This window comes from Apodemus sylvaticus, chromosome X, assembly GCF_947179515.1.
Source record: "Apodemus sylvaticus chromosome X, mApoSyl1.1, whole genome shotgun sequence".
NCBI classification, from domain to species: Eukaryota; Metazoa; Chordata; class Mammalia; order Rodentia; family Muridae; genus Apodemus; species Apodemus sylvaticus.
In genome coordinates, this window is record NC_067495.1 from 7,151,714 (window position 1) to 7,161,584 (window position 9,871).

Genomic DNA, 9,871 nt, shown 5'->3' on the forward strand with positions numbered 1-9,871 from the left:
TGTACTCCTTGGTTGGTAACTTAGTCCCTGGGAGCTCGGGGTGGGGGTGGGGGGTCTGGTTAGTTCATATTGTTGTAGCCAGAAGATTCCTGTGACCTTCAAAGATTTTCCCATTAATCACAATGGCATCATAACTACCTCCCTTTTCTGTTTATCTGGTTGTGGAAGAAATTGGTAATAGTAAGAGTTCTTTTTTTTTTATTTTATATTTTTAGTAAGAGTTCTCATTTGGCCTACTATTAAAATGATATCAAACTCTTTGTGATGTCATTTCCAACTCACATTTCTGAGGATGGTTTTTATCAAGTCTGCTCAGTAGACATATGGTACCTCAGGAGCAAGATTTTCTTGTAATCGCAGATCCCTCATGAAAGCTTATTATGTCCTCGTTGGAGAAGATGTACTCTCCTTTATCCTCAAGAATCTTTTAATGCCAGCAGTAAAAAGGCTGGTGTCCTTGGAACACTACAGTCAAGAGTAGTCTGTGAGGAGGACTGAAAGCTCCCGGGCTGTGGCATGAGGGGCTTGGCCCAAGGAGGCAGTGAGTGATGAAGGAGGTGCTGACCATGGGAGCGTCCCACTAAGCTTCCCTCTCTACTCCTGCTGCTGCCCAAACCCACCCCTCCCCCTTCTCCTTGGTGCTGTCATACAGCTAATTTTTAAATGCAGCAGGAGCTCCTGATTCCAAATACAATCCACTTTGTACTCTTAGAATATAGTGAGTGAGTTATTCTTTCTTCCTGCTCCATCCTTTTCTTGAATTAATGATAATTCTCAATCCTGTTCATTGCTGTCAAAAAGTACTAAAGCAGGCCATACAGGAGCCTGAGGGGCTTTCCCACTCATGCCTAGCACCTTCCAAGGTGTTTAACTACCAAAGAGTCTCTGAAATCTATAGTCCTGGGATGTTTTCATGCTTAGTTATGTTGGTCCTGGTCTATCAAATGTTCAGCATGCAAAGGTAGTATTTCTTCCTTCTAGGCATATTTTTAAAGGCCTTACTCTTTGGTATATTTTAAATCGTTAAGGAAATTAGGTAGAGGTTAGAAGTGGAAATTACTGTAGCTAAAAGCTGAGGACTCTCATGAGCATTTCCAAAACTGTCTAATTAATCGTAATAATAGCAAATGAAAATCACTGTAAAATGAACAAAAATTCCATTACTGCAAATTAGCTGTACAATATCATATTGTTCATTCTTTTCAACTGTATGTCTGATATTAATACTCTCATAAAAACTTGACCCTAACCAACCCAATAGTTGCATAATACATAATTTTTTAAAATCTTTAGTAATGCATACAGAGTAAAAATTGTAGAAAGGTGTCTTAATATTCCATTGCTCTGATGAAACACTATGAGCAAGGGGACTCATAAGAGAAAGCACTTAATTGGAGACTTGCTTACAGTTTCAAAAGGTTAGTTCATCAAATAACCCCCATTAAAAAGTGGGGTACAGAGCTAAACAAAGAATTTTCACATGAAGAACTTCGGAGAGCTGAGAAACACATTAAGAAATGTTCAACATCGTTAATCATTAGGGAAATGCAAATCAAAACAACCCTGAGATTTCACCTCACACCAGTCAGAATGGCTAAGGTCAAAAACTCAGGAGACAGGACAGCAGGGGTTGGCAAGGATGTGGAGAAAGAGGAACACTCCTCCACTTCTGTATGGCGGTTCCTCAGAAAACTGGGCATGTCACTTCCTGAGGACCCTGCTATACCACTCCTGGGCATATACCCAGAGGATTCCCTGGCATGCAATAAGGATACATGTTCATAGCAGCCCTATTTCCAGAAGCTGGAAAGAACCCAGGTGTCCCGCAACGGAGGAATGGATACAAAAAATGTGGTATATTTACACAATGGAGTACTATTCAGCCATTAGAAACAATGAATTCATGAAATTCTTAGACAAATGGATGGAGCTGGAGAACATCATACTAAGTGAGGTAACCCAGACTCAAAAGATCAATCATGGTATGCACTCACTAATAAGTGGATATTAGCCTAGAAACTTGGAATACCCAAGACATAATCCACAAATTAAATGATGTCCAAAAAGAATGGAGGAGTGGTCCCTGGTTCTGGAAAGACTCAGTGCAATAGTATAGGGGAATTCCAGAACAGGGAAGCGGGAAGGGGTAGATGGAGGAACCGGGGAAGGGAAGAGGGCTCATGAGACTTGCAGGGAGTGGGGACCCAGAGGAGGGGAAATCATTTGAAATGTAAATAAAAATATATCAATAAAAAAAAAGGTTAGTTCGTGAGTACCATGGTTGGTAGCAGTCAGGTTCTGTGAGCTTTAGCAGTAGCTGAGAGCTTTGCATCTTGATTCTTAGGCAGCAAGCAGGGAAAGAGAAACTGGGACAGGCATGGGCTTTGAAACCTCAAGGCCCACCCCTAGTAACACACCTCCTCCAACAAGACCACACTTCCTAATCCTTCCCAAATAGTTGACCAAGCATTCAAACAAAGGAGTAGCAGGGTGTGTGTGTAGGAGGGTGGTCTCAGTTAAACCATCACAAGAGTGAATAGAGGAAAAAGTCTCAATAGACTATTAAAATGTGTGGTTCTTTGCATTAAATGAATATAAGAAAGTGAATATATACAGAGTAAAATCTTCTCCATATATACATATAAGACAAATAATTTACTCTATAAAATACATCCAGGAAAAAAATTGATAATCTGAAAGCTTAAAATTTGTAAAATAGATTGCTGGTTTATGTGATGCAATTGTGTATAAAACTGTTTGCTCAACAGTTTTATTTTGTATGAATTCTGTTCTTTACAAAAATTTTGTCAATATTATAGAAAAAATATGTTTGTATGTAATAATTATAGTAATTTAGTCAAATTTTGATTGGCCATGGTATTTGATATATTGGCAAACTCAAATAATACACAAAAGTAGTTATATTTGGCTTCATCTATTTTAGTGTCTGTTTATGTAGTCTACAAATATTTGATTGCCTACTTCACACAGAGTATGAGCTCTAAAAGTATCAGGAGAGAGACTAAGTGACATCTTATCACATACTGCTGGAATCTGACCATGTGTCAACACTAAGTGACTTTAAACAACAGCTGGCATCATTTGCTCCCTGCTGTACAGTTCAGTTAGAACCAGATAAGAACTGCTCACCTCTGTTACCCAGACTGTTGGCCAGGACCATGGGGCCAGCTGCACACCAGCTCAAGTAATAGAAACTAGAGAGCTGCTAAGCCTTTTCCCCTCTGTCATAATTGACACTTTCCCCACTCTAGAAGGGCAGTGGCTCAGGTCTTCACAGAAATGGAAGTTAGCAGGCCTGTAGATGCCTAGGTCTCAGTTCTGGTTTCATGTTGGACCTTTTGCATTTGATTGGTTGCATCAGTTTTTAAAAGTGGAATTAGTCTGTGTTCCAGCAAAAGAAACAGAACTGTCTTTTCCGAGATTTTTTGTTTGTTTTTCTTGGTTTTGGTTCAGAATTGGAGAATTGGTTTTTGTTTTCTAAGACAGGGTGTGACGCTTGCCCCAGATGGTCTTGAACTTTCTGAATAGTCGAGATTGACCTCCTAACTCTACCAACCCAAATGCTGATATTACAGAAATGTGACCCCCACCCCACCATGTCTGGTTAGCTGCAACCTTTTTTTTTTTAAGTGCTACAAGTATACAAGGGTAAAAATAAGTTGCTGGGTGTAATCTTTATAGACATACAAACAAATTGTTATAGAGAGTAGTGCTAAGTATCAGTAAAAGAAATCAGAGAAGCCAATAGAATGAGCATAGGGTCCCCAATGGAGTTGCTAGAGAAAGGACCCAAGGAGCTGAAGAGGTTTGCAGCCCTGCAGGAGGAACAATAATATATACCAACCAGTACCCCCAGAGCTCCCAGGGACTAAACCACCAACCCAAGAGTACACATGGAGGGACCCATGGCCCTAGATGCATATGTAGCAGAGGATGGCCATTTCAGACATCAGTGAGAGGAGAGGCCATGGGTGCTGGGAAGGCTCAATTCCCCAGAATAGGGAAATGCAAGTCAGGAAATTGGGGGGTGGGGTGGGATGGGGGTTTTTGGAACGATAACTGGGAAAGGGGATACCATTTGAAATGAAGATAAAGTAAATATCTAATAAAAAAGAAAAACTTAAAAAAAAAAAAGAAATCAGAGGGTTTCCTGATGGGAATCTTGAATGAGGAGGTAGTTGTATGAGGATAGGGAGACATTTCACATAGAAGAAACTGTGTGCAAGGACCTAAAAGTAGTTTTATTTTGGGTTATGTTAAATTAGTTTCTTTTTCTGAAGGACATACCATGTAATTTTTAGGAAGCACTTAGAAACCTGCTGAAGAAGGAAATAGAAAAATAATTCTCAGACTGCAATTAAAGAAATCACCAGGCAAAAGCACTATATTCCACTTGCCAGTGAGACTCAACAGAGGGCTTACATTCATTTTGATAGCCTTTATATTCTGGTACCATTATGTTGAAAGTACCTGAAATATGGGCGTTTTGCATGAGTGTATTCAATATTCTGTTTACTTAATTGGCATTGTTGAATTGGGTATATTTCCCTAAGATATTAATCCAAAAGATATTTTTCAAGTACCTACTGTGTGGCAGACACTGTCCTAGGATCTGGAGCTATACCAGTGAAGAAGACAGTCATAGCCCTAGTAGAGCTGACAGGGAGCCAACTAACAAGTCATTGTGCAAAAAGAAGTAAACTGGCTGTTTAGAAACTGAGAGGCACTTGGGAGGCAGAGGTAGGCGGATCTCTGAGTTTGAGGCCATCCTGGTCTACAGAGAGTTCCAGGACAGCCAGGGCTACACAGAGAAACCCTGTCTCAGAGAGAGGGGGAGGGAGGGAGAGAAGTGGGGGGGGGGAGGGAAAGAGGGAGAGTAGAGGAGAAAGGAAAAAGAAAGAGCAGTTAGATTGTAGCTATATTTTAAAGGTTGTGTCAACAGAATTTCCTAATACTACTTTAGTAACTTACCTAAATTTAGTGGGATTCTGGTCTTTATTCTACTGGGTGATCCTGCTTGCCAGTCAATGAAAAGCCTTCATACCTGTTAGGTCTCATATGTATCCAGAAATCCCCCAACTGCACCCCTCACATATAATACCAATATATTTCACATAACTAATGATTTAAAATTTCACTTGCTTTATTATTTAATCTTTGTTTACTTCCTTTTAGTTAGTTAAGAAAATAGAAGGCCATGACAGTACTTCACTTTCCCTCCCCTCTTTCTTCTCTCCTTCTCCTTTCCTGCCTTACCAGATGATCTAAAAGCACATTTTATATTGATGAATTCTATTTTTCTTCTGCTTGGTAGCTGTTTCCTTTTGAATTCATAATAATGAAGTTGAAAGAGGTGTTTTGGTTAGATGTGAGCATGTAGTACCACATAGCCATAGTGGAAGCGGCTGGCTTTGGAGAAGCAGTTTCTCAAGAAATTGCACATTTTAAAATGGTGAGTCTTTGCAATTTAGGGAGCCATGTTGTGATGATGTAGGATCTCCCAGCAGTCTACTAGTGAGATTGCGGTTTGACACTGGGTTGTGGAAATCTTTCTAAGATGTTTTAATATGCTCAAACAGTTTCCTGGCCTTTGCCCAGTAAATGCCAGTAATATCTCCAGCCCTCCCAAGTTGTGGCAACCAAAAATGTCTCCCGAGGCATAAAATTGCCTTAGGGTAGCGCCCATTGTTGTAATACTATATTGCGTTTTGCCTTCTTGTAGACATTAATTGAGGTATGCGTACTCCTTTTTCATGCATTTTCTTCCCTTTCTTTATCTTGTGAAAAGTTGGGGAAACTTCCATTATGATAAGGTGATCCCCCTTTGTCCTCTCACGCCTGAAGTTAGAGTATTTTGGACGGAAATCAGACCATTGTGAAAGTCAGTGCAGCTCCTGGTTCCTTGGCTGACTTTTGACCTGATTCTCTCAGCTCTCCTGAACCCCCAAGCATCGCCTGGGTTTGCAGAGACACAGAACACTTCAACCCTCTGTTTCTCTCTCACTCTGGTTCAGCTTTAGTAATTGAAGACAAAGGAAAGCAGTTCAGCGTACAACCTGCTGGGCAAACTCTCTACTCTCCATTCTGAGTGGGGCCTGGCCCAGGAGGTTTGAGAGCTCAGATTTTAGTTCTCAAAACTGCCAGCCTCCGGTGCACATCCACTGTCTAAGGCCTCCTTCCGCAGCGTTTCTAGGTGTGCTTCCTCGGCGGTTTCCTTTGCAGCCTTTGTCAGCACGCCTGACTGCTCTTTGCACCGCTTCTGGTCTCAGTTCTCCTTTCACCTGCTGAGTGCCTGACTTTCTTATAAATGTACACTCTCCACAGTTACGGTAAACAGGAGTGGCCACAGCAGTGTGGATTTCATGCAGTAGTCCTTCCTCACTGGCATTTCTTTTATCCCAGCTACCACAGTTCCAAAAGTCCCTGTGTTAGAGTTTTAAAAAATTACTTTTCATCAAAACCAACTCAAGTTTAATTTTTTTTAATTGAAAATATTTTTAATACAATATATTTTGATGATGGTTTTTCCTCCATATAGTCCCAGTTCTTCCCCACCTCCCTTCCCATCCAGACCCACTCCTTTCTGTCTTTATTATAAACAGCACACTGATAATTAGTACTTGAGCATGACTCTTAAGGTCCTTGAGCATCTTAAACACATTTTGTTTGGTTATAGGCTCTTAATCATTGGACTCTAAGAAATTCTTACAACTTTTTAAAGGATGAATATTTCTTTTGCTTAGTGGAAATAGCTCCTTCCAATACTTCTCACCTGAGCCCAGGGAAGCATGTATCATATAACCAGACAGGTTTTCCATCGGCTATAAAACATTTCTATCTCTAGTAACTTTTGAAATGCTATCCAAGCGGGTAGGGGGTACCAGATGGCAATCCCCAGCTTTAGGCTACACTCCTGAAATGCTCAGCAGTTTCCCTTTGTGGTTTGCCTGCAGACTTTTCTTTCACCTACTTATTCATCATAGCTTCCACTCTGACAGGCTGTAAGACCAGGAAGTCCTCACCAAATCAGAACCAAGCATCATCTTCCTTTCCTACCCAGGGAAGGCAGACTTGCTGCACATTAAATAGTGCATCTTAAATTTTGTTCGCCCAGTCTTAATGGTTTGAATTCCTGGTTTATAATTTCATAGTTGCCTTAAGCAAAGTGTGCATGAGGAAGGAAGAAAAAGGAAATCATGCCTGTTTTCTATGGTTAAAATATTATTTGAGATTTCTAAAATGCAAACTTTAAAATTAGGGTACATTTAGAAAGTGGTACTTTATATGAAGTATTTTTCTATAATATCGAATAGCCAACTCTTCAATACATGAAAAATTCAACGTGATTTATAGAAATCATACAAAGACAAATATATTAGATAAACTCAATGTATAATTTAATAGCTTCCATTTCCTGTAAGAATGAGCAATCTGAAGAGAAACAGCATACTTCTTGCCATATCACCTTTTAAATATTAGTAATTTTTTTTACTTTGTAGTTTTATGAGGTCCCATTTGTCAATTCTTTTTTTATTAGTTTTTAAAAATATTTTTAGTTTCTATATTCTTTGTTTACATTCCAAATGATTTCCCCTTTCCCGGATCCCCTCTCCCCATTTGTCCCATAAACCTTCTTCTCTCCATCCATTTTCCAATCACCTCCCTCCTTTTTTTCTCTGTCCTTATATTCCCCTCCAATGCTAGATCAATCCTTTCCAGGATCAGGACCTTCTCCATACTTCTTCATGGAAGTCATTTGTTATACAATTTGTGCCTTGGGTATTCAGGGCTTCTGGGCTAATTAATATCCACTTATCAGAGATTGCATTCCATGTGTATTCTTTTGTGACAGGGTTACCTCACTTAGGATGATATTTTCCAGATCAAACCATTTGCCTAAAAATTTTGTGAACTCATTGTTTCTAATTGCTGAGTAGTATTCCATTGTGTAAATATACCACATTTTCTGTATCCATTCCTCCTTTGAGGGATATCTGGGTTCTTTCCAGCTTCTGGCTATTATAAATAGGGCTGCTATGAACATAATGGAGCATGGATCTTTATTGCATGCTGGGGAATCCTTTGCGTATATGCCCAGGAGAGGTATAGCAGGGTCCTCTGGAAGTGTCATGTCCAGTTTTCTGAGGAACCGCCAGACTGATTTCCAAAGTGGTTGTACCATCTTACAGCCCCACCAGCAGTGGAGGAGTGTTCCTCTTTCTCCACATCCTCGCCAACACCTGCTGTCTCCTGAGTTTTTGACCTTAGCCATTCTGACTGGTGTGAGGTGAAATCTCAGGGTTGTTTTGATTTGCATTTCCCTAATGACTAGTGATGTTGAGCACTTCTTAAGGTGCCTCTCAGCCATCTGAATTTCTTCAGGTGAAAATTCTTTGTTTAGATCTGTACCCCATTTTTTAATAGGGTTATTTGGTTCCCTGGGGTCTAACTTCTTGAGTTTTTTGTATATATTGGATATTAGCCCTCTATCAGATGTAGGGTTGGTGAATATCCTTTCCCAATTTGATGGTTGCCGTTTTGTCCTTTTAACAGTGTCCTTTGCCTTACAGAAACTTTGTAATTTTATGAGGTCCCATTTGTCAATTCTTGATCTTAGAGCATAAGCCATTGGTGATCTGTTCAGGAACTTTTCCCCCGTGCCCATGTCCTCTAGGGTCTTCCCCAGTTTCTTTTCTTTTAGTTTCAGTGTGTCTGATTTTACATGGAGGTCCTTGATCCACTTGGAGTGAAGTTTAGTACATGGTGATAAGAATGGATCAATTCGCATTCTTCTGCATGCTGACCTCCAATTGAACCAGCACCATTTGTTGAAAAGGCTATCTTTTTTCCACTGGATGTTTTTGGCCAAAAGCAATCTACAGATTCAATGCAATCCCCATCAAAATCCCAACTCAGTTCTTCACAGATTTAGAAAAAGCAATTCTCAAATTCATCTGGAATAAAAAAAAAAAAAAAAAACCCAGCATAGCTAAAACTATTCTCAACAACAAAAGAAATTCTGAGGGAATCACTATCCCTGACTTCAAGCAATACTACAGAGCAATAGTGTTTAAAAACTGCATGGTATTGGCACAGTGACAGACAAGTGGACCAATGGAATAGAATTGAAGATCCAGAAATGAACCCATACACCTATGGTCACTTGATCTTTGACAAAGGAGCCAAAAAATATTAGTAATTTTACTTATTAGTAATTTTAGTTTGGCATTATCATTTATCTTTAACATAGTAAATAGAACTGGAAAGCAATTTAACAAAGCAGAAAACCAACAACATCAACAAGAAGACAAGATCTCATTATGCAGCCCTAGGTGGCCTGAAAGCCACAGGTCTGCCTGCCTCTGCTGGCATTAAAGGGGTGCACCACCACACCTGGCTTCTAACGGGAATGTTTTTAAATTATTTTATTATTTTATGTGTATGGGTATTTTGCTTGCACATATGTCTGTGTCCTTGGAGGGCATTAGATTCTCTGGAACTAAAGTTACAGACAATTGTGAGCCACAGTATAAGTGTTAGAAATCAAACCCAGGTCCTCTGAAGAGCAGCCAGTACTCTTAACAGATGAGCCATTCCTCCAGCCCTGTAAAGTGATTTTTAAAATATCAATTTTTAATATATGTATGTATGTATATATATATATATATATATATATATATATATATATATATATATATATATATATATAATTCAGTGCAGTGAGCTAATATGATACAATTTCCATAAAAATTCTGATCATTTCAGTTCCTTTTAGTCTAGTCAATTTGGGGTTTAAAACTCATGTAAGGAAAATTAGTTGTAAATTTGGAGTACTCTCGGCATTTCAGAC

General features: G+C 39.4%; 1 protein-coding gene across 8 annotated transcripts in view; it reads left to right on the forward strand.

Annotated features, from left to right (window-relative positions):
* Cask (calcium/calmodulin dependent serine protein kinase) overlaps positions 1 to 9,871 on the forward strand; it is a 329,031-nt gene that overhangs the window by 168,436 nt on the left and 150,724 nt on the right. The window lies entirely within an intron of this gene.